The sequence below is a fragment of the Parasteatoda tepidariorum genome, chromosome 9 (genome assembly GCF_982258835.1).
Source record: "Parasteatoda tepidariorum strain Cologne lab strain chromosome 9, Ptep-v5.0, whole genome shotgun sequence".
Lineage (NCBI taxonomy): Eukaryota > Metazoa > Arthropoda > Arachnida > Araneae > Theridiidae > Parasteatoda > Parasteatoda tepidariorum.
The window spans coordinates 96,808,349-96,834,008 of record NC_141763.1 but is presented as its reverse complement, the minus strand read 5'-3'; the positions used below and the strand labels follow the sequence as shown (position 1 = coordinate 96,834,008).

The 25,660-nt window shown below is 35.1% G+C and overlaps 30 non-coding genes across 30 annotated transcripts in view; all 30 read right to left on the bottom strand.

The window, feature by feature from the left end:
- Positions 1-201: 201 nt before the first annotated feature.
- Positions 202-320, bottom strand: TRNAL-CAA (transfer RNA leucine (anticodon CAA)). The gene is made up of 2 exons: positions 283-320; positions 202-247 (listed from the first exon to the last, which is right to left on the bottom strand). It is a non-coding gene; the product is annotated as a tRNA-Leu (tRNA).
- Positions 321-575: 255 nt separating this feature from the next.
- Positions 576-694, bottom strand: TRNAL-CAA (transfer RNA leucine (anticodon CAA)). The gene is made up of 2 exons: positions 657-694; positions 576-621 (listed from the first exon to the last, which is right to left on the bottom strand). It is a non-coding gene; the product is annotated as a tRNA-Leu (tRNA).
- Positions 695-949: 255 nt separating this feature from the next.
- Positions 950-1,068, bottom strand: TRNAL-CAA (transfer RNA leucine (anticodon CAA)). Its single transcript has 2 exons — positions 1,031-1,068; positions 950-995 (listed from the first exon to the last, which is right to left on the bottom strand). It is a non-coding gene; the product is annotated as a tRNA-Leu (tRNA).
- Positions 1,069-1,323: 255 nt separating this feature from the next.
- TRNAL-CAA (transfer RNA leucine (anticodon CAA)) lies at positions 1,324-1,442 on the bottom strand. Its single transcript has 2 exons — positions 1,405-1,442; positions 1,324-1,369 (listed from the first exon to the last, which is right to left on the bottom strand). It is a non-coding gene; the product is annotated as a tRNA-Leu (tRNA).
- A 255-nt stretch (positions 1,443-1,697) lies between these two features.
- Positions 1,698-1,816, bottom strand: TRNAL-CAA (transfer RNA leucine (anticodon CAA)). Its single transcript has 2 exons — positions 1,779-1,816; positions 1,698-1,743 (listed from the first exon to the last, which is right to left on the bottom strand). It is a non-coding gene; the product is annotated as a tRNA-Leu (tRNA).
- Positions 1,817-2,071: 255 nt separating this feature from the next.
- Positions 2,072-2,190, bottom strand: TRNAL-CAA (transfer RNA leucine (anticodon CAA)). Its single transcript has 2 exons — positions 2,153-2,190; positions 2,072-2,117 (listed from the first exon to the last, which is right to left on the bottom strand). It is a non-coding gene; the product is annotated as a tRNA-Leu (tRNA).
- A 1,377-nt stretch (positions 2,191-3,567) lies between these two features.
- Positions 3,568-3,686, bottom strand: TRNAL-CAA (transfer RNA leucine (anticodon CAA)). The gene is made up of 2 exons: positions 3,649-3,686; positions 3,568-3,613 (listed from the first exon to the last, which is right to left on the bottom strand). It is a non-coding gene; the product is annotated as a tRNA-Leu (tRNA).
- A 255-nt stretch (positions 3,687-3,941) lies between these two features.
- On the bottom strand, positions 3,942-4,060 carry TRNAL-CAA (transfer RNA leucine (anticodon CAA)). The gene is made up of 2 exons: positions 4,023-4,060; positions 3,942-3,987 (listed from the first exon to the last, which is right to left on the bottom strand). It is a non-coding gene; the product is annotated as a tRNA-Leu (tRNA).
- A 255-nt stretch (positions 4,061-4,315) lies between these two features.
- TRNAL-CAA (transfer RNA leucine (anticodon CAA)) lies at positions 4,316-4,434 on the bottom strand. The gene is made up of 2 exons: positions 4,397-4,434; positions 4,316-4,361 (listed from the first exon to the last, which is right to left on the bottom strand). It is a non-coding gene; the product is annotated as a tRNA-Leu (tRNA).
- Positions 4,435-6,185: 1,751 nt separating this feature from the next.
- Positions 6,186-6,304, bottom strand: TRNAL-CAA (transfer RNA leucine (anticodon CAA)). The gene is made up of 2 exons: positions 6,267-6,304; positions 6,186-6,231 (listed from the first exon to the last, which is right to left on the bottom strand). It is a non-coding gene; the product is annotated as a tRNA-Leu (tRNA).
- Positions 6,305-6,559: 255 nt separating this feature from the next.
- Positions 6,560-6,678, bottom strand: TRNAL-CAA (transfer RNA leucine (anticodon CAA)). Its single transcript has 2 exons — positions 6,641-6,678; positions 6,560-6,605 (listed from the first exon to the last, which is right to left on the bottom strand). It is a non-coding gene; the product is annotated as a tRNA-Leu (tRNA).
- Positions 6,679-8,429: 1,751 nt separating this feature from the next.
- Positions 8,430-8,548, bottom strand: TRNAL-CAA (transfer RNA leucine (anticodon CAA)). Its single transcript has 2 exons — positions 8,511-8,548; positions 8,430-8,475 (listed from the first exon to the last, which is right to left on the bottom strand). It is a non-coding gene; the product is annotated as a tRNA-Leu (tRNA).
- A 1,377-nt stretch (positions 8,549-9,925) lies between these two features.
- TRNAL-CAA (transfer RNA leucine (anticodon CAA)) lies at positions 9,926-10,044 on the bottom strand. Its single transcript has 2 exons — positions 10,007-10,044; positions 9,926-9,971 (listed from the first exon to the last, which is right to left on the bottom strand). It is a non-coding gene; the product is annotated as a tRNA-Leu (tRNA).
- Positions 10,045-10,299: 255 nt separating this feature from the next.
- TRNAL-CAA (transfer RNA leucine (anticodon CAA)) lies at positions 10,300-10,418 on the bottom strand. The gene is made up of 2 exons: positions 10,381-10,418; positions 10,300-10,345 (listed from the first exon to the last, which is right to left on the bottom strand). It is a non-coding gene; the product is annotated as a tRNA-Leu (tRNA).
- A 255-nt stretch (positions 10,419-10,673) lies between these two features.
- On the bottom strand, positions 10,674-10,792 carry TRNAL-CAA (transfer RNA leucine (anticodon CAA)). Its single transcript has 2 exons — positions 10,755-10,792; positions 10,674-10,719 (listed from the first exon to the last, which is right to left on the bottom strand). It is a non-coding gene; the product is annotated as a tRNA-Leu (tRNA).
- Positions 10,793-11,421: 629 nt separating this feature from the next.
- TRNAL-CAA (transfer RNA leucine (anticodon CAA)) lies at positions 11,422-11,540 on the bottom strand. Its single transcript has 2 exons — positions 11,503-11,540; positions 11,422-11,467 (listed from the first exon to the last, which is right to left on the bottom strand). It is a non-coding gene; the product is annotated as a tRNA-Leu (tRNA).
- Positions 11,541-12,169: 629 nt separating this feature from the next.
- TRNAL-CAA (transfer RNA leucine (anticodon CAA)) lies at positions 12,170-12,288 on the bottom strand. The gene is made up of 2 exons: positions 12,251-12,288; positions 12,170-12,215 (listed from the first exon to the last, which is right to left on the bottom strand). It is a non-coding gene; the product is annotated as a tRNA-Leu (tRNA).
- Positions 12,289-13,291: 1,003 nt separating this feature from the next.
- Positions 13,292-13,410, bottom strand: TRNAL-CAA (transfer RNA leucine (anticodon CAA)). Its single transcript has 2 exons — positions 13,373-13,410; positions 13,292-13,337 (listed from the first exon to the last, which is right to left on the bottom strand). It is a non-coding gene; the product is annotated as a tRNA-Leu (tRNA).
- Positions 13,411-14,787: 1,377 nt separating this feature from the next.
- On the bottom strand, positions 14,788-14,906 carry TRNAL-CAA (transfer RNA leucine (anticodon CAA)). Its single transcript has 2 exons — positions 14,869-14,906; positions 14,788-14,833 (listed from the first exon to the last, which is right to left on the bottom strand). It is a non-coding gene; the product is annotated as a tRNA-Leu (tRNA).
- Positions 14,907-15,161: 255 nt separating this feature from the next.
- On the bottom strand, positions 15,162-15,280 carry TRNAL-CAA (transfer RNA leucine (anticodon CAA)). Its single transcript has 2 exons — positions 15,243-15,280; positions 15,162-15,207 (listed from the first exon to the last, which is right to left on the bottom strand). It is a non-coding gene; the product is annotated as a tRNA-Leu (tRNA).
- Positions 15,281-15,535: 255 nt separating this feature from the next.
- Positions 15,536-15,654, bottom strand: TRNAL-CAA (transfer RNA leucine (anticodon CAA)). The gene is made up of 2 exons: positions 15,617-15,654; positions 15,536-15,581 (listed from the first exon to the last, which is right to left on the bottom strand). It is a non-coding gene; the product is annotated as a tRNA-Leu (tRNA).
- A 1,004-nt stretch (positions 15,655-16,658) lies between these two features.
- On the bottom strand, positions 16,659-16,777 carry TRNAL-CAA (transfer RNA leucine (anticodon CAA)). Its single transcript has 2 exons — positions 16,740-16,777; positions 16,659-16,704 (listed from the first exon to the last, which is right to left on the bottom strand). It is a non-coding gene; the product is annotated as a tRNA-Leu (tRNA).
- A 255-nt stretch (positions 16,778-17,032) lies between these two features.
- Positions 17,033-17,151, bottom strand: TRNAL-CAA (transfer RNA leucine (anticodon CAA)). The gene is made up of 2 exons: positions 17,114-17,151; positions 17,033-17,078 (listed from the first exon to the last, which is right to left on the bottom strand). It is a non-coding gene; the product is annotated as a tRNA-Leu (tRNA).
- Positions 17,152-18,154: 1,003 nt separating this feature from the next.
- On the bottom strand, positions 18,155-18,273 carry TRNAL-CAA (transfer RNA leucine (anticodon CAA)). The gene is made up of 2 exons: positions 18,236-18,273; positions 18,155-18,200 (listed from the first exon to the last, which is right to left on the bottom strand). It is a non-coding gene; the product is annotated as a tRNA-Leu (tRNA).
- A 629-nt stretch (positions 18,274-18,902) lies between these two features.
- On the bottom strand, positions 18,903-19,021 carry TRNAL-CAA (transfer RNA leucine (anticodon CAA)). Its single transcript has 2 exons — positions 18,984-19,021; positions 18,903-18,948 (listed from the first exon to the last, which is right to left on the bottom strand). It is a non-coding gene; the product is annotated as a tRNA-Leu (tRNA).
- A 629-nt stretch (positions 19,022-19,650) lies between these two features.
- Positions 19,651-19,769, bottom strand: TRNAL-CAA (transfer RNA leucine (anticodon CAA)). Its single transcript has 2 exons — positions 19,732-19,769; positions 19,651-19,696 (listed from the first exon to the last, which is right to left on the bottom strand). It is a non-coding gene; the product is annotated as a tRNA-Leu (tRNA).
- A 1,751-nt stretch (positions 19,770-21,520) lies between these two features.
- On the bottom strand, positions 21,521-21,639 carry TRNAL-CAA (transfer RNA leucine (anticodon CAA)). The gene is made up of 2 exons: positions 21,602-21,639; positions 21,521-21,566 (listed from the first exon to the last, which is right to left on the bottom strand). It is a non-coding gene; the product is annotated as a tRNA-Leu (tRNA).
- Positions 21,640-23,017: 1,378 nt separating this feature from the next.
- TRNAL-CAA (transfer RNA leucine (anticodon CAA)) lies at positions 23,018-23,136 on the bottom strand. Its single transcript has 2 exons — positions 23,099-23,136; positions 23,018-23,063 (listed from the first exon to the last, which is right to left on the bottom strand). It is a non-coding gene; the product is annotated as a tRNA-Leu (tRNA).
- Positions 23,137-25,261: 2,125 nt separating this feature from the next.
- Positions 25,262-25,380, bottom strand: TRNAL-CAA (transfer RNA leucine (anticodon CAA)). The gene is made up of 2 exons: positions 25,343-25,380; positions 25,262-25,307 (listed from the first exon to the last, which is right to left on the bottom strand). It is a non-coding gene; the product is annotated as a tRNA-Leu (tRNA).
- Positions 25,381-25,635: 255 nt separating this feature from the next.
- The window catches only part of TRNAL-CAA (transfer RNA leucine (anticodon CAA)), a 119-nt gene continuing 94 nt past the window's right edge, over positions 25,636-25,660 (bottom strand). The window contains exon 2 of the tRNA in view: positions 25,636-25,660. This exon is cut by the window's right edge and continues 21 nt beyond it. This is a non-coding gene — a tRNA (tRNA-Leu).

Below are 25,660 nucleotides of genomic sequence, written 5' to 3'. Positions count from 1 at the left end.
AGATTATTCACGGTTTCTTAGCGATTCAAATTTTCTTTAGTTAAACAACGTGCAAAATATCATTCTCCAAACATTTTTCATTTAATATTTTTATTATGAATTATAAAATTAAAACTCGTTTTGAACCGAGCACCCTCAATGATAGATTGAAATTTTTAAACCTCCTATGTGAGAAAGGCGAATATGTGTAAAAAATGTGCCAGTCAGAAGTGGGATTCGAACCCACGCCCACATTCGTGGACCAGAACACTCAACACTCCGATAACAGAGCAAGGAACACTCCTTGAGTCTGGCGCCTTAGACCGCTCGGCCATCCTGACACGAACGTAACAGATATTTTTTTAATATTGAATAGAAAATGCATTGATCTTTTGAGATTATTCACGGTTTCTTAGCGATTCAAATTTTCTTTAAATAAACAACGTGCAAAATATCGTTCTCCAAATATTTTTCATTTAATATTTTTATTATGAATTTTAAAATTAAAACTCGTTTTGAACCGAGCACCCTCAATGATAGATTGAAATTTTTAAACCTCCTATGCGAGAAATGCGAATATGTGTAAAAAATTTGCCAGTCAGAAGTGGGATTCGAACCCACGCCCACATTCGTGGACCAGAACACTCAACACTCTGATAACAGAGCAAGGAACACTCCTTGAGTCTGGCGCCTTAGACCGCTCGGCCATCCTGACACGAACGTAACTGATATTTTTTTAATATTGAATAGAAAATGCATTGATCTTTTGAGATTATTCACGGTTTCTTAGCGATTCAAATTTTCTTCAGTAAAACAACGTGCAAAATATCATTATCCAAACATTTTTCATTTAATATTTTTATTATGAATTATAAAATTAAAACTCGTTTTGAACCGAACACCCTCAATGATAGATTGAAATTTTTAAACCTCCTATGTGAGAAAGGCGAATATGTGTAAAAAATGTGCCAGTCAGAAGTGGGATTCGAACCCACGCCCACATTCGTGGACCAGAACACTCAACACTATGATAACAGAGCAAGGAACACTCCTTGAGTCTGGCGCCTTAGACCGCTCGGCCATCCTGACACGAACGTAACAGATATTTTTTTAATATTGAATAGAAAATGCATTGATCTTTTGAGATTATTCACGGTTTCTTAGCGATTCAAATTTTCTTTAAATAAACAACGTGCAAAATATCGTTCTCCAAATATTTTTCATTTAATATTTTTATTATGAATTTTAAAATTAAAACTCGTTTTGAACCGAGCACCCTCAATGATAGATTGAAATTTTTAAACCTCCTATGCGAGAAATGCGAATATGTGTAAAAAATTTGCCAGTCAGAAGTGGGATTCGAACCCACGCCCACATTCGTGGACCAGAACACTCAACACTCTGATAACAGAGCAAGGAACACTCCTTGAGTCTGGCGCCTTAGACCGCTCGGCCATCCTGACACGAACGTAACTGATATTTTTTTAATATTGAATAGAAAATGCATTGATCTTTTGAGATTATTCACGGTTTCTTAGCGATTCAAATTTTCTTTAGTTAAACAACGTGCAAAATATCATTATCCAAACATTTTTCATTTAATATTTTTATTATGAATTATAAAATTAAAACTCGTTTTGAACCGAACACCCTCAATGATAGATTGAAATTTTTAAACCTCCTATGTGAGAAATGCGAATATGTGTAAAAAATGTGCCAGTCAGAAGTGGGATTCGAACCCACGCCCACATTCGTGGACCAGAACACTCAACACTCTGCTAACAGAGCAAGGAACACTCCTTGAGTCTGGCGCCTTAGACCGCTCGGCCATCCTGACACGAACGTAACTGATATTTTTTTAATATTGAATAGAAAATGCATTGATCTTTTGAGATTATTCACGGTTTCTTAGCGATTCAAATTTTCTTTAGTTAAACAACGTGCAAAATATCATTATTCAAAAATTTTTCATTTAATATTTTTATTATGAATTATAAAATTAAAACTCGTTTTGAACCGATCACCCTCAATGATAGATTGAAATTTTTAAACCTCCTATGTGAGAAATGCGAATATGTGTAAAAAATGTGCCAGTCAGAAGTGGGATTCGAACCCACGCCCACATTCGTGGACCAGAACACTCAACACTCTGCTAACAGAGCAAGGAACACTCCTTGAGTCTGGCGCCTTAGACCGCTCGGCCATCCTGACACGAACGTAACTGATATTTTTTTAATATTGAATAGAAAATGCATTGATCTTTTGAGATTATTCACGGTTTCTTAGCGATTCAAATTTTCTTTAGTTAAACAACGTGCAAAATATCATTATCCAAACATTTTTCATCTAATATTTTTATTATGAATTATAAAATTAAAACTCGTTTTGGACCGAACACCCTCAATGATTGATTGAAATTTTTAAACCTCCTATGTGAGAAATGCGAATATGTGTAAAAAATGTGCCAGTCAGAAGTGGGATTCGAACCCACGCCCACATTCGTGGACCAGAACACTCAACACTCTGATAACAGAGCAAGGAACACTCCTTGAGTCTGGCTCCTTAGACCGCTCGGCCATCCTGACACGAACGTAACTGATATTTTTTTAAAATTGAATAGAAAATGCATTGATCTTTTGGGATTATTCACGGTTTCTTAGCGATTCAAATTTTCTTTAGTTAAACAACGTGCAAAATATCATTATCCAAACATTTTTCATTTAATATTTTTATTATGAATTATAAAATTAAAACTCGTTTTGGACCGAACACCCTCAAAGAAAGATTGAAATTTTTAAACCTCCTATGTGAGAAATGCGAATATGTGTAAAAAATGTGCCAGTCAGAAGTGGGATTCGAACACACGCCCACATTCGTGGATCAGAACACTCAACACTCTGATAACAGAGCAAGGAACACTCCTTGAGTCTGGCGCCTTAGACCGCTCGGCCATCCTGACACGAACGTAACTGATATTTTTTTAATATTGAATAGAAAATGCATTGATCTTTTGAGATTATTCACGGTTTCTTAGCGATTCAAATTTTCTTTAGTTAAACAACGTGCAAAATATCATTATCCAAACATTTTTCATTTAATATTTTTATTATGAATTATAAAATTAAAACTCGTTTTGGACCGAACACTCTCAAAGATAGATTGAAATTTTTAAACCTCCTATGTGAGAAATGCGAATATGTGTAAAAAATGTGCCAGTCAGAAGTGGGATTCGAACACACGCCCACATTCGTGGACCAGAACACTCAACACTCTGATAACAGATTAAGGTACACTCCTTGAGTCCGGCGCCTTAGACCGCTCGGCCATCCTCACACGAACGTAACTGATATTTTTTTAATCTTGAATAGAAAATGCATTGATCTTTTGAGATTATTCACGGTTTCTTAGCGATTCAAATTTTCTTTAGTTAAACAACGTGCAAAATATCATTATCCAAACATTTTTCATTTAATATTTTTATTATGAATTATAAAATTAAAACTCGTTTTGAACCGAACACCCTCAAAGATAGATTGAAATTTTTAAACCTCCTATGTGAGAAATGCGAATATGTGTAAAAAATGTGCCAGTCAGAAGTGGGATTCGAACCCACGCCCACATTCGTGGACCAGAACACTCAACACTCTGATAACAGAGCAAGGAACACTCCTTGAGTCTGGCGCCTTAGACCGCTCGGCCATCCTGACACGAACGTAACTGATATTTTTTAAATATTGAATAGAAAATGCATTGATCTTTTGAGATTATTCACGGTTTCTTAGCGATTCAAATTTTCTTTAGTTAAACAACGTGCAAAATATCATTATCCAAACATTTTTCATTTAATATTTTTATTATGAATTATAAAATTAAAACTCGTTTTGAACCGAACACCCTCAATGATAGATTGAAATTTTTAAACCTCCTATGTGAGAAATGCGAATATGTGTAAAAAATGTGCCAGTCAGAAGTGGGATTCGAACCCACGCCCACATTCGTGGACCAGAACACTCAACACTCTGATAACAGAGCAAGGAACACTCCTTGAGTCTGGCGCCTTAGACCGCTCGGCCATCCTGACACGAACGTAACAGATATTTTTTTAATCTTGAATAGAAAATGCATTGATCTTTTGAGATTATTCACGGTTTCTTAGCGATTCAAATTTTCTTTAGTTAAACAACGTGCAAAATATCATTATCCAAACATTTTTCATTTAATATTTTTATTATGAATTATAAAATTAAAACTCGTTTTGAACCGAACACCCTCAAAGATAGATAGAAATTTTTAAACCTCCTATGTGAGAAATGCGAATATGTGTAAAAAATGTGCCAGTCAGAAGTGGGATTCGAACCCACGCCCACATTCGTGGACCAGAACACTCAACACTCTGATAACAGAGCAAGGAACACTCCTTGAGTCTGGCGCCTTAGACCGCTCGGCCATCCTGACACGAACGTAACTGATATTTTTTTAATATTGAATAGAAAATGCATTGATCTTTTGAGATTATTCACGGTTTCTTAGCGATTCAAATTTTCTTTAGTTAAACAACGTGCAAAATATCATTATCCAAACATTTTTCATTTAATATTTTTATTATGAATTATAAAATTAAAACTCGTTTTGGACCGAACACCCTCAAAGATAGATTGAAATTTTTAAACCTCCTATGTGAGAAATGCGAATATGTGTAAAAAATGTGCCAGTCAGAAGTGGGATTCGAACCCACGCCCACATTCGTGGATTAGAACACTCAACACTCTGATAACAGAGCAAGGAACACTCCTTGAGTCTGGCGCCTTAGACCGCTCGGCCATCCTGACACGAACGTAACTGATATTTTTTTAATATTGAATAGAAAATGCATTGATCTTTTGAGATTATTCACGGTTTCTTAGCGATTCAAATTTTCTTTAGTTAAACAACGTGCAAAATATCATTATCCAAACATTTATTATTTAATATTTTTATTATGAATTATAAAATTAAAACTCGTTTTGAACCGAGCACCCTCAATGATAGATTGAAATTTTTAAACCTCCTATGTGAGAAATGCGAATATGTGTAAAAAATGTGCCAGTCAGAAGTGGGATTCGAACCCACGCCCACATTCGTGGACCAGAACACTCAACACTCTGATAACAGAGCAAGGAACACTCCTTGAGTCTGGCGCCTTAGACCGCTCGGCCATCCGGACACGAACGTAACTGATATTTTTTTAATATTGAATAGAAAATGCATTGATCTTTTGAGATTATTCACGGTTTCTTAGCGATTCAAATTTTCTTTAGTTAAACAACGTGCAAAATATCATTATTCAAACATTTTTCATTTAATATTTTTATTATGAATTATAAAATTAAAACTCGTTTTGAACCGAACACCCTCAATGATTGATTGAAATTTTTAAACCTCCTATGTGAGAAATGCGAATATGTGTAAAAAATGTGCCAGTCAGAAGTGGGATTCGAACCCACGCCCAAATTCGTGGACCAGAACACTCAACACTCTGATAACAGAGCAAGGAACACTCCTTGAGACTGTCGCCTTAGACCGCTCGGCCATCCGGACACGAACGTAACTGATATTTTTTTAATATTGAATAGAAAATGCATTGATCTTTTGAGAATATTCACGGTTTCTTAGCGATTCAAATTTTCTTTAGTTAAACAACGTGCAAAATATCATTATCCAAACATTTTTCATTTAATATTTTTATTATGAATTATAAAATTAAAACTCGTTTTGAACCGAACACCCTCAATGATAGATTGAAATTTTTAAACCTCCTATGTGAGAAATGCGAATATGTGTAAAAAATGTGCCAGTCAGAAGTGGGATTCGGACCCACGCCCACATTCGTGGACCAGAACACTCAACACTCTGATAACAGAGCAAGGAACACTCCTTGAGTCTGGCGCCTTAGACCGCACGGCCCTCCTGACACGAACGTAACTGATATTTTTTTAATATTGAATAGAAAATGCATTGATCTTTTGAGATTATTCACGGTTTCTTAGCGATTCAAATTTTCTTTAGTTAAACAACGTGCAAAATATCATTATCCAAACATTTTTCATTTAATATTTTTATTATGAATTATAAAATTAAAACTCGTTCTGAACCGAACACCCTCAATGATAGATTGAAATTTTTAAACCTCCTATGTGAGAAATGCGAATATGTGTAAAAAATGTGCCAGTCAGAAGTGGGATTCGAACCCACGCCCACATTCGTGGACCAGAACACTCAACACTCTGATAACAGAGCAAGGAACACTCCTTGAGTCTGGCGCCTTAGACCGCTCGGCCATCCTGACACGAACGTAACAGATATTTTTTTAATATTGAATAGAAAATGCATTGATCTTTTGAGATTATTCACGGTTTCTTAGCGATTCAAATTTTCTTTAGTTAAACAACGTGCAAAATATCATTATCCAAACATTTTTCATTTAATATTTTTATTATGAATTATAAAATTAAAACTCGTTTTGAACCGAACACCCTCAATGATAGATTGAAATTTTTAAACCTCCTATGTGAGAAATGCGAATATGTGTAAAAAATGTGCCAGTCAGAAGTGGGATTCGAACCCACGCCCACATTCGTGGACCAGAACACTCAACACTCTGATAACAGAGCAAGGAACACTCCTTGAGTCTGGCGCCTTAGACCGCTCGGCCATCCTGACACGAACGTAACTGATATTTTTTTAATATTGAATAGAAAATGCATTGATCTTTTGAGATTATTCACGGTTTCTCAGCGATTCAAATTTTCTTTAGTTAAACAACGTGCAAAATATCATTATTCAAATATTTTTCATTTAATATTTTTATTATGAATTATAAAATTAAAACTTGTTTTGAACCGAACACCCTCAATGATAGATTGAAATTTTTAAACCTCCTATGTGAGAAATGCGAATATGTGTAAAAGGTGTGCCAGTCAGATGCGGAATTCGATCCCACGCCCACATTCGTGGACCAGAACACTCAACACTCTGATAACAGAGCAAGGAACACTTTTTGAGTCTGGCGCCTTAGACCGCTCGGCCATCCTGACACGAACGTAACTGATATTTTTTTAATATTGAATAGAAAATGCATTGATCTTCTGAGATTATTCACGGTTTCTTAGCGATTCAAATTTTCTTTAGTTAAACAACGTGCAAAATATCATTATCCAAACATTTTTCATTTAATATTTTTATTATGAATTATAAAATTAAAACTCGTTTTGAACCGAACACCCTCAATGATAGATTGAAATTTTTAAACCTCCTATGTGAGAAATGCGAATATGTGTAAAAAATGTGCCAGTCAGAAGTGGGATTCGAACCCACGCCCAAATTCGTGGACCAGAACACTCAACACTCTGATAACAGAGCAAGGAACACTCCTTGAGTCTGGCGCCTTAGACCGCTCGGCCATCCTGACACGAACGTAACTGATATTTTTTTAATATTGAATAGAAAATGCATTGATCTTTTGAGATTATTCACGGTTTCTTAGCGATTCAAATTTTCTTTAGTTAAACAACGTGCAAAATATCATTATCCAAACATTTTTCATTTAATATTTTTATTATGAATTATAAAATTAAAACTCGTTTTGAACCGAACACCCTCAATGATAGATTGAAATTTTTAAACCTCCTATGTGAGAAATGCGAATATGTGTAAAAAATGTGCCAGTCAGAAGTGGGATTCGAACCCACGCCCACATTCGCGGACCTGAACACTCAACACTCTGATAACAGAGCAAGGAACACTCCTTGAGTCTGGCGCCTTAGACCGCTCGGCCATCCTGACACGAACGTAACTGATATTTTTTTAATATTGAATAGAAAATGCATTGATCTTTTGAGATTATTCACGGTTTCTTAGCGATTCAAATTTTCTTTAGTTAAACAACGTGCAAAATATCATTATCCAAACATTTTTCATTTAATATTTTTATTATGAATTATAAAATTAAAACTCGTTTTGAACCGAACACCCTCAATGATAGATTGAAACTTTTAAACCTCCTATGTGAGAAATGCGAATATGTGTAAAAAATGTGCCAGTCAGAAGTGGGATTGGAACCCATGCCCACATTCGTGGATTAGAACACTCAACACTCTGATAACAGAGCAAGGAACACTCCTTGAGTCTGGCGCCTTATACCGCTCGGCCATCCTGACACGAACGTAACTGATATTTTTTTAATATTGAATAGAAAATGCATTGAACTTTTGAGATTATTCACGGTTTCTTAGCGATTCAAATTTTCTTTAGTTAAACAACGTGCAAAATATCATTATCCAAACATTTATTATTTAATATTTTTATTATGAATTATAAAATTAAAACTCGTTTTGAACCGAACACCCTCAATGATAGATTGAAATTTTTAAACCTCCTATGTGAGAAATGCGAATATGTGTAAAAAATGTGCCAGTCAGAAGTGGGATTCGAACCCACGCCCACATTCGTGGACCAGAACACTCAACACTCTGATAACAGAGCAAGGAACACTCCTTGAGTCTGGCGCCTTAGACCGCTCGGCCATCCTGACACGAACGTAACTGATATTTTTTTAATATTGAATAGAAAATGCATTGATCTTTTGAGATTATTCACGGTTTCTTAGCGATTCAAATTTTCTTTAGTTAAACAACGTGCAAAATATCATTATTCAAACATTTTTCATTTAATATTTTTATTATGAATTATAAAATTAAAACTCGTTTTGAACCGAACACCCTCAATGATTGATTGAAATTTTTAAACCTCCTATGTGAGAAATGCGAATATGTGTAAAAAATGTGCCAGTCAGAAGTGGGATTCGAACCCACGCCCAAATTCGTGGACCAGAACACTCAACACTCTGATAGCAGAGCAAGGAACACTCCTTGAGTCTGGCGCCTTAGACCGCTCGGCCATCCTGACACGAACGTAACTGATATTTTTTTAATATTGAATAGAAAATGCATTGATCTTTTGAGATTATTCACGGTTTCTTAGCGATTCAAATTTTCTTTAGTTAAACAACGTGCAAAATATCATTATCCCAACATTTTTCATTTTATATTTTTATTATGAATTATAAAATTAAAACTCGTTTTGGACCGAACACCCTCAATGATAGATTGAAATTTTTAAACCTCCTATGTGAGAAATGCGAATATGTGTAAAAAATGTGCCAGTCAGAAGTGGGATTCGAACACACGCACACATTCGTGGACCAGAACACTCAACACTCTGATAACAGAGCAAGGTACACTCCTTGAGTCTGGCGCCTTAGACCGCTCGGCCATCCTGACACGAACTTAACTGATATTTTTTTAATATTGAATAGAAAATGCATTGATCTTTTTAGATTATTCACGGTTTCTTAGCGATTCAAATTTTCTTTAGTTAAACAACGTGCAAAATATCATTATCCAAACATTTTTCATTTAATATTTTTATTATGAATTATAAAATTAAAACTCGTTTTGAACCGAACACCCTCAATGATAGATTGAAATTTTTAAACCTCCTATGTGAGAAATGCGAATATGTGTAAAAAATGTGCCAGTCAGAAGTGGGATTCGAACCCACGCCCACATTCGTGGACCTGAACACTCAACACTCTGATAACAGAGCAAGGAACAGTCCTTGAATCTGGCGCCTTAGACCGCTCGGCCATCCTGACACGAACGTAGCTGATATTTTTTTAATATTGAATAGAAAATGCATTGATCTTTTGAGATTATTCACGGTTTCTTAGCGATTCAAATTTTCTTTAGTTAAACAACGTGCAAAATATCATTATTCAAACATTTTTCATTTAATATTTTTTTTATGAATTATAAAATTAAAACTCGTTTTGAACCGAACACCCTCAATGATTGATTGAAATTTTTAAACCTCCTATGTGAGAAATGCGAATATGTGTAAAAAATGTGCCAGTCAGAAGTGGGATTCGAACCCACGCCCACATTCGTGGACCAGAACACTCAACACTCTGATAACAGAGCAAGGAACACTCCTTGAGTCTGGCGCCTTAGACCGCTCGGCCATCCTGACACGAACGTAACTGATATTTTTTTAATATTGAATAGAAAATGCATTGATCTTTTGAGATTATTCACGGTTTCTTAGCGATTCAAATTTTCTTTAGTTAAACAACGTGCAAAATATCATTATTCAAACATTTTTCATTTAATATTTTTATTATGAATTATAAAATTAAAACTCGTTTTGAACCGAACACCCTCAATGATTGATTGAAATTTTTAAACCTCCTATGTGAGAAATGCGAATATGTGTAAAAAATGTGCCAGTCAGAAGTGGGATTCGAACCCACGCCCACATTCGTGGACCAGAACACTCAACACTCTGATAACAGAGCAAGGAACACTCCTTGAGTCTGGCGCCTTAGACCGCTCGGCCATCCTGACACGAACGTAACTGATATTTTTTTAATATTGAATAGAAAATGCATTGATCTTTTGAGATTATTCACGGTTTCTTAGCGATTCAAATTTTCTTTAGTTAAACAACGTGCAAAATATCATTATCCAAACATTTTTCATTTAATATTTTTATTATGAATTATAAAATTAAAACTCGTTTTGAACCGAACACCCTCAATGATAGATTGAAATTTTTAAACCTCCTATGTGAGAAATGCGAATATGTGTAAAAAATGTGCCAGTCAGAAGTGGGATTCGAACCCACGCCCACATTCGTGGACCAGAACACTCAACACTCTGATAACAGAGCAAGGAACACTCCTTGAGTCTGGCGCCTTAGACCGCTCGGCCATCCTGACACGAACGTAACTGATATTTTTTTAATATTGAATAGAAAATGCATTGATCTTTTGAGATTATTCACGGTTTCTTAGCGATTCAAATTTTCTTTAGTTAAACAACGTGCAAAATATCATTATCCAAACATTTTTCATTTAATATTTTTATTATGAATTATAAAATTAAAACTCGTTTTGGACCGAACACCCTCAATGATAGATTGAAATTTTTAAACCTCCTATGTGAGAAATGCGAATATGTGTAAAAAATGTGCCAGTCAGAAGTGGGATTCGAACCCACGCCCACATTCGTGGACCAGAACACTCAACACTCTGATAGCCGAGCAAGGAACACTCCTTGAGTCTGGCGCCTTAGACCGCTCGGCCATCCTAACACGAACGTAACTGATATTTTTTTAATATTGAATAGAAAATGCATTGATCTTTTGAGATTATTCACGGTTTCTTAGCGATTCAAATTTTCTTTAGTTAAACAACGTGCAAAATATCATTATCCAAACATTTATTATTTAATATTTTTATTATGAATTATAAAATTAAAACTCGTTTTGAACCGAACACCCTCAATGATAGATTGAAATTTTTAAACCTCCTATGTGAGAAATGCGAATATGTGTAAAAAATGTGCCAGTCAGAAGTGGGATTCGAACCCACGCCCACATTCGTGGACCAGAACACTCAACACTCTGATAACAGAGCAAGGAACACTCCTTGAGTCTGGCGCCTTAGACCGCTCGGCCATCCTGACACGAACGTAACTGATATTTTTTTAATATTGAATAGAAAATGCATTGATCTTTTGAGATTATTCACGGTTTCTTAGCGATTCAAATTTTCTTTAGTTAAACAACGTGCAAAATATCATTATTCAAACATTTTTCATTTAATATTTTTATTATGAATTATAAAATTAAAACTCGTTTTGAACCGAACACCCTCAATGATTGATTGAAATTTTTAAACCTCCTATGTGAGAAATGCGAATATGTGTAAAAAATGTGCCAGTCAGAAGTGGGATTCGAACCCACGCCCACATTCGTGGACCAGAACACTCAACACTCTGATAACAGAGCAAGGAACACTCCTTGAGTCTGTCGCCTTAGACCGCTCGGCCATCCTGACACGAACGTAACTGATATTTTTTTAATATTGAATAGAAAATGCATTGATCTTTTGAGATTATTCACGGTTTCTTAGCGATTCAAATTTTCTTTAGTTAAAGAACGTGCAAAATATCATTATCCAAACATTTTTCATTTAATATTTTTATTATGAATTATAAAATTAAAACTCGTTTTGGACCGAACACCCTCAATGATAGATTGAAATTTTTAAACCTCCTATGTGAGAAATGCGAATATGTGTAAAAAATGTGCCAGTCAGAAGTGGGATTCGAACCCACGCCCACATTCGTGGACCAGAACACTCAACACTCTGATAGCAGAGCAAGGAACACTCCTTGAGTCTGGCGCCTTAGACCGCTCGGCCATCCTGACACGAACGTAACTGATATATTTTTAATATTGAATAGAAAATGCATTGATCTTTTGAGATTACTCACGGTTTCTTAGCGATTCAAATTTTCTTTAGTTAAACAACGTGCAAAATATCATTATCCCAACATTTTTCATTTTATATTTTTATTATGAATTATAAAATTAAAACTCGTTTTGGACCGAACACCCTCAATGATAGATTGAAATTTTTAAACCTCCTATGTGAGAAATGCGAATATGTGTAAAAAATGTGCCAGTCAGAAGTGGGATTCGAACACACGCACACATTCGTGGACCAGAACACTCAACACTCTGATAACAGAGCAAGGTACACTCCTTGAGTCTGGCGCCTTAGACCGCTCGGCCATCCTGACACGAACTTAACTGATATTTTTTTAATATTGAATAGAAAATGCATTGATCTTTTTAGATTATTCACGGTTTCTTAGCGATTCAAATTTTCTTTAGTTAAACAACGTGCAAAATATCATTATCCAAACATTTTTCATTTAATATTTTTATTATGAATTATAAAATTAAAACTCGTTTTGAACCGAACACCCTCAATGATAGATTGAAATTTTTAAACCTCCTATGTGAGAAATGCGAATATGTGTAAAAAATGTGCCAGTCAGAAGTGGGATTCGAACCCACGCCCACATTCGTGGACCTGAACACTCAACACTCTGATAACAGAGCAAGGAACACTCCTTGAGTCTGGCGCCTTAGACCGCTCGGCCATCCTGACACGAACGTAACTGATATTTTTTTAATATTGAATAGAAAATGCATTGATCTTTTGAGATTATTCACGGTTTCTTAGCGATTCAAATTTTCTTTAGTTAAACAACGTGCAAAATATCATTATCCAAACATTTTTCATTTAATATTTTTATTATGAATTATAAAATTAAAACTCGTTTTGAACCGAACACCCTCAATGATTGATTGAAATTTTTAAACCTCCTATGTGAGATATGCGAATATGTGTAAAAAATGTGCCAGTCAGAAGTGGGATTCGAACCCACGCCCACATTCGTGGACCAGAACACTCAACACTCTGATAACAGAGCAAGGAACACTCCTTGAGTCTGGCGCCTTAGACCGCTCGGCCATCCTGACACGAACGTAACTGATATTTTTTTAATATTGAATAGAAAATGCATTGATCTTTTGAGATTATTCACGGTTTCTTAGCGATTCAAATTTTCTTTAGTTAAACAACGTGCAAAATATCATTATCCAAACATTTTTCATTTAATATTTTTATTATGAATTATAAAATTAAAACTCGTTTTGAACCGAACACCCTCAATGATAGATTGAAATTTTTAAACCTCCTATGTGAGAAATGCGAATATGTGTAAAAAATGTGCCAGTCAGAAGTGGGATTCGAGCCCACGCCCACATTCGTGGACCAGAACACTCAACACTCTGATAACAGAGCAAGGAACACTCCTTGAGTCTGGCGCCTTAGACCGCTCGGCCATCCTGACACGAACGTAACTGATATTTTTTTAATATTGAATAGAAAATGCATTGATCTTTTGAGATTATTCACGGTTTCTTAGCGATTCAAATTTTCTTTAGTTAAACAACGTGCAAAATATCATTATCCAAACATTTTTCATTTAATATTTTTATTATGAATTATAAAATAAAAACTCGTTTTGGACCGAACACCCTCAATGATAGATTGAAATTTTTAAACCTCCTATGTGAGAAATGCGAATATGTGTAAAAAATGTGCCAGTCAGAAGTGGGATTCGAACACACGCACACATTCGTGGACCAGAACACTCAACACTCTGATAACAGAGCAAGGTACACTCCTTGAGTCTGGCGCCTTAGACCGCTCGGCCATCCTGACACGAACTTAACTGATATTTTTTTAATATTGAATAGAAAATGCATTGATCTTTTTAGATTATTCACGGTTTCTTAGCGATTCAAATTTTCTTTAGTTAAACAACGTGCAAAATATCATTATCCAAACATTTTTCATTTAATATTTTTATTATGAATTATAAAATTAAAACTCGTTTTGAACCGAACACCCTCAAAAATAGATTGAAATTTTTAAACCTCCTATGTGAGAAATGCGAATATGTGTAAAAAATGTGCCAGTCAGAAGTGGGATTCGAACCCACGCCCACATTCGTGGACCTGAACACTCAACACTCTGATAACAGAGCAAGGAACACTCCTTGAGTCTGGCGCCTTAGACCGCTCGGCCATCCTGACACGAACGTAACTGATATTTTTTTAATATTGAATAGAAAATGCATTGATCTTTTGAGATTATTCACGGTTTCTTAGCGATTCAAATTTTCTTTAGTTAAACAACGTGCAAAATATCATTATCCAAACATTTTTCATTTAATATTTTTATTATGAATTATAAAATTAAAACTCGTTTTGAACCGAACACCCTCAATGATAGATTGAAATTTTTAAACCTCCTATGTGAGAAATGCGAATATGTGTAAAAAATGTGCCAGTCAGAAGTGGGATTCGAACCCACGCCCACATTCGTGGACCAGAACACTCAACACTCTGATAACAGAGCAAGGAGCACTCCTTGAGTCTGGCGCCTTAGACCGCTCGGCCATCCTGACACGAACGTAACTAATATTTTTTTAATATTGAATAGAAAATGCATTGATCTTTTGAGATTATTCACGGTTTCTTAGCGATTCAAATTTTCTTTAGTTAAACAACGTGCAAAATATCATTATCCAAACATTTTTCATTTAATATTTTTATTATGAATTATAAAATTGAAACTCGTTTTGAACCGAACACCCTCAATGATTGATTGAAATTTTTAAACCTCCTATGTGAGAAATGCGAATATGTGTAAAAAATGTGCCAGTCAGAAGTGGGATTCGAACCCACGCCCACATTCGTGGACCAGAACACTCAACACTCTGATAACAGAGCAAGGAACACTCCTTGAGTCTGGCGCCTTAGACCGCTCGGCCATCCTGACACGAACGTAACTGATATTTTTTTAATATTGAATAGAAAATGCATTGATCTTTTGAGATTATTCACGGTTTCTTAGCGATTCAAATTTTCTTTAGTTAAACAACGTGCAAAATATCATTATCCAAACATTTTTCATTTAATATTTTTATTATGAATTATAAAATTAAAACTCGTTTTGAACCGAACACCCTCAATGATAGATTGAAATTTTTAAACCTCCTATGTGAGAAATGCGAATATGTGTAAAAAATGTGCCAGTCAGAAGTGGGATTCGAACCCACGCCCACATTCGTGGACCAGAACACTCAACACTCTGATAACAGAGCAAGGAACACTCCTTGAGTCTGGCGCCTTAGACCGCTCGGCCATCCTGACACGAACGTAACTGATATTTTTTTAATATTGAATAGAAAATGCATTGATCTTTTGAGATTATTCACGGTTTCTTAGCGATTCAAATTTTCTTTAGTTAAACAACGTGCAAAATATCATTATCCAAACATTTTTCATTTAATATTTTTATTATGAATTATAAAATTAAAACTCGTTTTGGACCGAACACCCTCAATGATAGATTGAAATTTTTAAACCTCCTATGTGAGAAATGCGAATATGTGTAAAAAATGTGCCAGTCAGAAGTGGGATTTGAACCCACGCCCACATTCGTGGACCTGAACACTCAACACTCTGATAACAGAGCAAGGAACACTCCTTGAGTCTGGCGCCTTAGACCGCTCGGCCATCCTGACACGAACGTAACTGATATTTTTTTAATATTGAATAGAAAATGCATTGATCTTTTGAGATTATTCACGGTTTCTTAGCGATTCAAATTTTCTTTAGTTAAACAACGTGCAAAATATCATTATCCAAACATTTTTCATTTAATATTTTTATTATGAAATATAAAATTAAAACTCGTTTTGAACCGAACACCCTCAATGATAGATTGAAATTTTTTAAACCTCCTATGTGAGAAATGCGAATATGTGTAAAAAATGTGCCAGTCAGAAGTGGGATTCGAACCCACGCCCACATTCGTGGACCAGAACACTCAACACTCTGATAACAGAGCAAGGAACACTCCTTGAGTCTGGCGCCTTAGACCGCTCAGCCATCCTGACACGAACGTAACTGATATTTTTTTAATATTGAATAGAAAATGCATTGATCTTTTGAGATTATTCACGGTTTCTTAGCGATTCAAATTTTCTTTAGTTAAACAACGTGCAAAATATCATTATTCAAACATTTTTCATTTAATATTTTTATTATGAATTATAAAATTGAAACTCGTTTTGAACCGAACACCCTCAATGATTGATTGAAATTTTTAAACCTCCTATGTGAGAAATGCGAATATGTGTAAAAAATGTGCCAGTCAGAAGTGGGATTCGAACCCACGCCCACATTCGTGGACCAGAACACTCAACACTCTGATAACAGAGCAAGGAACACTCCTTGAGTCTGGCGCCTTAGACCGCTCGGCCATCCTGACACGAACGTAACTGATATTTTTTTAATATTGAATAGAAAATGCATTGATCTTTTGAGATTATTCACGGTTTCTTAGCGATTCAAATTTTCTTTAGTTAAACAACGTGCAAAATATCATTATCCAAACATTTTTCATTTAATATTTTTATTATGAATTATAAAATTAAAACTCGTTTTGAACCGAACACCCTCAATGATAGATTGAAATTTTTAAACCTCCTATGTGAGAAATGCGAATATGTGTAAAAAATGTGCCAGTCAGAAGTGGGATTCGAACCCACGCCCACATTCGTGGACCAGAACACTCAACACTCTGATAACAGAGCAAGGAACACTCCTTGAGTCTGGCGCCTTAGACCGCTCGGCCATCCTGACACGAACGTAACTGATATTTTTTTAATATTGAATAGAAAATGCATTGATCTTTTGAGATTATTCACGGTTTCTTAGCGATTCAAATTTTCTTTAGTTAAACAACGTGCAAAATATCATTATCCAAACATTTTTCATTTAATATTTTTATTATGAATTATAAAATTAAAACTCGTTTTGGACCGAACACCCTCAATGATAGATTGAAATTTTTAAACCTCCTATGTGAGAAATGCGAATATGTGTAAAAAATGTGCCAGTCAGAAGTGGGATTCGAACACACGCACACATTCGTGGACCAGAACACTCAACACTCTGATAACAGAGCAAGATACACTCCTTGAGTCTGGCGCCTTAGACCGCTCGGCCATCCTGACACGAACTTAACTGATATTTTTTTAATATTGAATAGAAAATGCATTGATCTTTTTAGATTATTCACGGTTTCTTAGCGATTCAAATTTTCTTTAGTTAAACAACGTGCAAAATATCATTATCCAAACATTTTTCATTTAATATTTTTATTATGAATTATAAAATTAAAACTCGTTTTGAACCGAACACCCTCAATGATAGATTGAAATTTTTAAACCTCCTATGTGAGAAATGCGAATATGTGTAAAAAATGTGCCAGTCAGAAGTGGGATTCGAACCCACGCCCACATTCGTGGACCTGAACACTCAACACTCTGATAACAGAGCAAGGAACACTCCTTGAGTCTGGCGCCTTAGACCGCTCGGCCATCCTGACACGAACGTAACTGATATTTTTTTAATATTGAATAGAAAATGCATTGATCTTTTGAGATTATTCACGGTTTCTTAGCGATTCAAATTTTCTTTAGTTAAACAACGTGCAAAATATCATTATCCAAACATTTTTCATTTAATATTTTTATTATGAATTATAAAATTAAAACTCGTTTTGAACCGAACACCCTCAATGATAGATTGAAATTTTTAAACCTCCTATGTGAGAAATGCGAATATGTGTAAAAAATGTGCCAGTCAGAAGTGGGATTCGAACCCACGCCCACATTCGTGGACCAGAACACTCAACACTCTGATAACAGAGCAAGGAACACTCCTTGAGTCTGGCGCCTTAGACCGCTCGGCCATCCTGACACGAACGTAACTGATATTTTTTTAATATTGAATAGAAAATGCATTGATCTTTTGAGATTATTCACGGTTTCTTAGCGATTCAAATTTTCTTTAGTTAAACAACGTGCAAAATATCATTATCCAAACATTTTTCATTTAATATTTTTATTATGAATTATAAAATTAAAACTCGTTTTGGACCGAACACCCTCAATGATAGATTGAAATTTTTAAACCTCCTATGTGAGAAATGCGAATATGTGTAAAAAATGTGCCAGTCAGAAGTGGGATTCGAACACACGCACACATTCGTGGACCAGAACACTCAACACTCTGATAACAGAGCAAGGTACACTCCTTGAGTCTGGCGCCTTAGACCGCTCGCCCATCCTGACACGAACTTAACTGATATTTTTTTAATATTGAATAGAAAATGCATTGATCTTTTTAGATTATTCACGGTTTCTTAGCGATTCAAATTTTCTTTAGTTAAACAACGTGCAAAATATCATTATCCAAACATTTTTCATTTAATATTTTTATTATGAATTATAAAATTAAAACTCGTTTTGAACCGAACACCCTCAATGATAGATTGAAATTTTTAAACCTCCTATGTGAGAAATGCGAATATGTGTAAAAAATGTGCCAGTCAGAAGTGGGATTCGAACCCACGCCCACATTCGTGGACCAGAACACTCAACACTCTGATAACAGAGCAAGGAACACTCCTTGAGTCTGGCGCCTTAGACCGCTCGGCCATCCTGACACGAACGTAACTGATATTTTTTTAATATTGAATAGAAAATGCATTGATCTTTTGAGATTATTCACGGTTTCTTAGCGATTCAAATTTTCTTTAGTTAAACAACGTGCAAAATATCATTATCCAAACATTTTTCATTTAATATTTTTATTATGAATTATAAAATTAAAACTCGTTTTGGACCGAACACCCTCAATGATAGATTGAAATTTTTAAACCTCCTATGTGAGAAATGCGAATATGTGTAAAAAATGTGCCAGTCAGAAGTGGGATTCGAACACACGCACACATTCGTGGACCAGAACACTCAACACTCTGATAACAGAGCAAGGTACACTCCTTGAGTCTGGCGCCTTAGACCGCTCGGCCATCCTGACACGAACTTAACTGATATTTTTTTAATATTGAATAGAAAATGCATTGATCTTTTTAGATTATTCACGGTTTCTTAGCGATTCAAATTTTCTTTAGTTAAACAACGTGCAAAATATCATTATCCAAACATTTTTCATTTAATATTTTTATTATGAATTATAAAATTAAAACTCGTTTTGAACCGAACACCCTCAATGATAGATTGAAATTTTTAAACCTCCTATGTGAGAAATGCGAATATGTGTAAAAAATGTGCCAGTCAGAAGTGGGATTCGAACCCACGCCCACATTCGTGGACCAGAACACTCAACACTCTGATAACAGAGCAAGGAACACTCCTTGAGTCTGGCGCCTTAGACCGCTCGGCCATCCTGACACGAACGTAACTGATATTTTTTTAATATTGAATAGAAAATGCATTGATCTTTTGAGATTATTCACGGTTTCTTAGCGATTCAAATTTTCTTTAGTTAAACAACGTGCAAAATATCATTATCCAAACATTTTTCATTTAATATTTTTATTATGAATTATAAAATTAAAACTCGTTTTGGACCGAACACCCTCAATGATAGATTGAAATTTTTAAACCTCCTATGTGAGAAATGCGAATATGTGTAAAAAATGTGCCAGTCAGAAGTGGGATTCGAACGCACGCACACATTCGTGGACCAGAACACTCAACACTCTGATAACAGAGCAAGGTACACTCCTTGAGTCTGGCGCCTTAGACCGCTCGGCCATCCTGACACGAACTTAACTGATATTTTTTTAATATTGAATAGAAAATGCATTGATCTTTTTAGATTATTCACGGTTTCTTAGCGATTCAAATTTTCTTTAGTTAAACAACGTGCAAAATATCATTATCCAAACATTTTTCATTTAATATTTTTATTATGAATTATAAAATTAAAACTCGTTTTGAACCGAACACCCTCAATGATAGATTGAAATTTTTAAACCTCCTATGTGAGAAATGCGAATATGTGTAAAAAATATGCCAGTCAGAAGTGGGATTCGAACCCACGCCCACATTCGTGGACCTGAACACTCAACACTCTGATAACAGAGCAAGGAACACTCCTTGAGTCTGGCGCCTTAGACCGCTCGGCCATCCTGACACGAACGTAACTGATATTTTTTTAATATTGAATAGAAAATGCATTGATCTTTTGAGATTATTCACGGTTTCTTAGCGATTCAAATTTTCTTTAGTTAAACAACGTGCAAAATATCATTATCCAAACATTTTTCATTTAATATTTTTATTATGAATTATAAAATTAAAACTCGTTTTGAACCGAACACCCTCAATGATAGATTGAAATTTTTAAACCTCCTATGTGAGAAATGCGAATATGTGTAAAAAATGTGCCAGTCAGAAGTGGGATTCGACCCCACGCCCACATTCGTGGACCAGAACACTCAACACTCTGATAACAGAGCAAGGAACACTCCTTGAGTCTGGCGCCTTAGACCGCTCGGCCATCCTGACACGAACGTAACTGATATTTTTTTAATATTGAATAGAAAATGCATTGATCTTTTGAGATTATTCACGGTTTCTTAGCGATTCAAATTTTCTTTAGTTAAACAACGTGCAAAATATCATTATCCAAACATTTTTCATTTAATATTTTTATTATGAATTATAAAATTAAAACTCGTTTTGGACCGAACACCCTCAATGATAGATTGAAATTTTTAAACCTCCTATGTGAGAAATGCGAATATGTGTAAAAAATGTGCCAGTCAGAAGTGGGATTCGAACACACGCACACATTCGTGGACCAGAACACTCAACACTCTGATAACAGAGCAAGGTACACTCCTTGAGTCTGGCGCCTTAGACCGCTCGGCCATCCTGACACGAACTTAACTGATATTTTTTTAATATTGAATAGAAAATGCATTGATCTTTTTAGATTATTCACGGTTTCTTAGCGATTCAAATTTTCTTTAGTTAAACAACGTGCAAAATATCATTATCCAAACATTTTTCATTTAATATTTTTATTATGAATTATAAAATTAAAACTCGTTTTGAACCGAACACCCTCAATGATTGATTGAAATTTTTAAACCTCCTATGTGAGAAATGCGAATATGTGTAAAAAATGTGCCAGTCAGAAGTGGGATTCGAACCCACGCCCACATTCGTGGACCAGAACACTCAACACTCTGATAACAGAGCAAGGAACACTCCTTGAGTCTGGCGCCTTAGACCGCTCGGCCATCCTGACACGAACGTAACTGATATTTTTTTAATATTGAATAGAAAATGCATTGATCTTTTGAGATTATTCACGGTTTCTTAGCGATTCAAATTTTCTTTAGTTAAACAACGTGCAAAATATCATTATCCAAACATTTTTCATTTAATATTTTTATTATGAATTATAAAATTAAAACTCGTTTTGAACCGAACACCCTCAATGATAGATTGAAATTTTTAAACCTCCTATGTGAGAAATGCGAATATGTGTAAAAAAATGTGCCAGTCAGAAGTGGGATTCGAACCCACGCCCACATTCGTGGACCAGAACACTCAACACTCTGATAACAGAGCAAGGAACACTCCTTGAGTCTGGCGCCGTAGACCGCTCGGCCATCCTGACACGAACGTAACTGATATTTTTTTAATATTGAATAGAAAATGCATTAATCTTTTGAGATTATTCACGGTTTCTTAGCGATTCAAATTTTCTTTAGTTAAACAACGTGCAAAATATCATTTTCCAAACATTTTTCATTTAATATTTTTATTACGAATTATAAAATTAAAACTCGTTTTGGACCGAACACCCTCAATGATAGATTGAAATTTTTAAACCTCCTATGTGAGAAATGCGAATATGTGTAAAAAATGTGCCAGTCAGAAGTGGGATTCGAACGCACGCACACATTCGTGGACCAGAACACTCAACACTCTGATAACAGAGCAAGGTACACTCCTTGAGTCTGGCGCCTTAGACCGCTCGGCCATCCTGACACGAACTTAACTGATATTTTTTTAATATTGAATAGAAAATGCATTGATCTTTTTAGATTATTCACGGTTTCTTAGCGATTCAAATTTTCTTTAGTTAAACAACGTGCAAAATATCATTATCCAAACATTTTTCATTTAATATTTTTATTATGAATTATAAAATTAAAACTCGTTTTGAACCGAACACCCTCAATGATAGATTGAAATTTTTAAACCTCCTATGTGAGAAATGCGAATATGTGTAAAAAATGTGCCAGTCAGAAGTGGGATTCGAACCCACGCCCACATTCGTGGACCTGAACACTCAACACTCTGATAACAGAGCAAGGAACACTCCTTGAGTCTGGCGCCTTAGACCGCTCGGCCATCCTGACACGAACGTAACTGATATTTTTTTAATATTGAACAGAAAATGCATTGATCTTTTGAGATTATTCACGGTTTCTTAGCGATTCAAATTTTCTTTAGTTAAACAACGTGCAAAATATCATTATCCAAACATTTTTCATTTAATATTTTTATTATGAATTATAAAATTAAAACTCGTTTTGAACCGAACACCCTCAATGATAGATTGAAATTTTTAAACCTCCTATGTGAGAAATGCGAATATGTGTAAAAAATGTGCCAGTCAGAAGTGGGATTCGAACCCACGCCCACATTCGTGGACCAGAACACTCAACACTCTGATAACAGAGCAAGGAACACTCCTTGAGTCTGGCGCCTTAGACCGCTCGGCCATCCTGACACGAACTTAACTGATATATTTTTAATATTGAATAGAAAATGCATTGATCTTTTTAGATTATTCACGGTTTCTTAGCAATTCAAATTTTCTTTAGTTAAACAACGTGCAAAATATCATTATCCAAACATTTTTCATTTAATATTTTTATTATGAATTATAAAATTAAAACTCGTTTTGGACCGAACACCCTCAATGATAGATTGAAATTTTTAAACCTCCTATGTGAGAAATGCGAATATGTGTAAAAAATGTGCCAGTCAGGAGTGGGATTCGAACGCACGCACACATTCGTGGACCAGAACACTCAACACTCTGATAACAGAGCAAGGTACACTCCTTGAGTCTGGCGCCTTAGACCGCTCGGCCATCCTGACACGAACTTAACTGATATATTTTTAATATTGAATAGAAAATGCATTGATCTTTTTAGATTATTCACGGTTTCTTAGCAATTCAAATTTTCTTTAGTTAAACAACGTGCAAAATATCATTATCCAAACATTTTTCATTTAATATTTTTATTATGAATTATAAAATTAAAACTCGTTTTGAACCGAACACCCTCAATGATAGATTGAAATTTTTAAACCTCCTATGTGAGAAATGCGAATATGTGTAAAAAATGTGCCAGTCAGAAGTGGGATTCGAACCCACGCCCACATTCGTGGACCTGAACACTCAACACTCTGATAACAGAGCAAGGAACACTCCTTGAGTCTGGCGCCTTAGACCGCTCGGCCATCCTGACACGAACGTAACTGATATTTTTTTAATATTGAATAGAAAATGCATTGATCTTTTGAGATTATTCACGGTTTCTTAGCGATTCAAATTTTCTTTAGTTAAACAACGTGCAAAATATCATTATCCAAACATTTTTCATTTAATATTTTTATTATGAATTATAAAATTAAAACTCGTTTTGAACCGAACACCCTCAATGATAGATTGAAATTCTTAAACCTCCTATGTGAGAAATGCGAATATGTGTAAAAAATGTGCCAGTCAGAAGTGGGATTCGAACCTACGCCCACATTCGTGGACCAGAACACTCAACACTCTGATAACAGAGCAAGGAACACTCCTTGAGTCTGGCGCCTTAGACCGCTCGGCCATCCTGACACGAACGTAACTGATATTTTTTTAATATTGAATAGAAAATGCATTGATCTTTTGAGATTATTCACGGTTTCTTAGCGATTCAAATTTTCTTTAGTTAAACAACGTGCAAAATATCATTATCCAAACATTTTTCATTTAATATTTTTATTATGAATTATAAAATTAAAACTCGTTTTGGACCGAACACCCTCAATGATAGATTGAAATTTTTAAACCTCCTATGTGAGAAATGCGAATATGTGTAAAAAATGTGCCAGTCAGAAGTGGGATTCGAACACACGCACACATTCGTGGACCAGAACACTCAACACTCTGATAACAGAGCAAGGTACACTCCTTGAGTCTGGCGCCTTAGACCGCTCGGCCATCCTGACACGAACTTAACTGATATTTTTTTAATATTGAATAGAAAATGCATTGATCTTTTTAGATTATTCACGGTTTCTTAGCGATTCAAATTTTCTTTAGTTAAACAACGTGCAAAATATCATTATCCAAACATTTTTCATTTAATATTTTTATTATGAATTGTAAAATTAAAACTCGTTTTGAACCGAACACCCTCAATGATAGATTGAAATTTTTAAACCTCCTATGTGAGAAATGCGAATATGTGTAAAAAATGTGCCAGTCAGAAGTGGGATTCGAACCCACGCCCACATTCGTGGACCTGAACACTCAACACTCTGATAACAGAGCAAGGAACACTCCTTGAGTCTGGCGCCTTAGACCGCTCGGCCATCCTGACACGAACGTAACTGATATTTTTTTAATATTGAATAGAAAATGCATTGATCTTTTGAGATTATTCACGGTTTCTTAGCGATTCAAATTTTCTTTAGTTAAACAACGTGCAAAATATCATTATCCAAACATTTTTCATTTAATATTTTTATTATGAATTATAAAATTAAAACTCGTTTTGAACCGAACACCCTCAATGATAGATTGAAATTTTTAAACCTCCTATGTGAGAAATGCGAATATGTGTAAAAAATGTGCCAGTCAGAAGTGGGATTCGAACCCACGCCCACATTCGTGGACCAGAACACTCAACACTCTGATAACAGAGCAAGGAACACTCCTTGAGTCTGGCGCCTTAGACCCCTCGGCCATCCTGACACGAACGTAACTGATATTTTTTTAATATTGAATAGAAAATGCATTGATCTTTTGAGATTATTCACGGTTTCTTAGCGATTCAAATTTTCTTTAGTTAAACAACGTGCAAAATATCATTATCCAAACATTTTTCATTTAATATTTTTATTATGAATTATAAAATTAAAACTCGTTTTGAACCGAACACCCTCAATGATAGATTGAAATTTTTAAACCTCCTATGTGAGAAATGCGAATATGTGTAAAAAATGTGCCAGTCAGAAGTGGGATTCGAACCCAC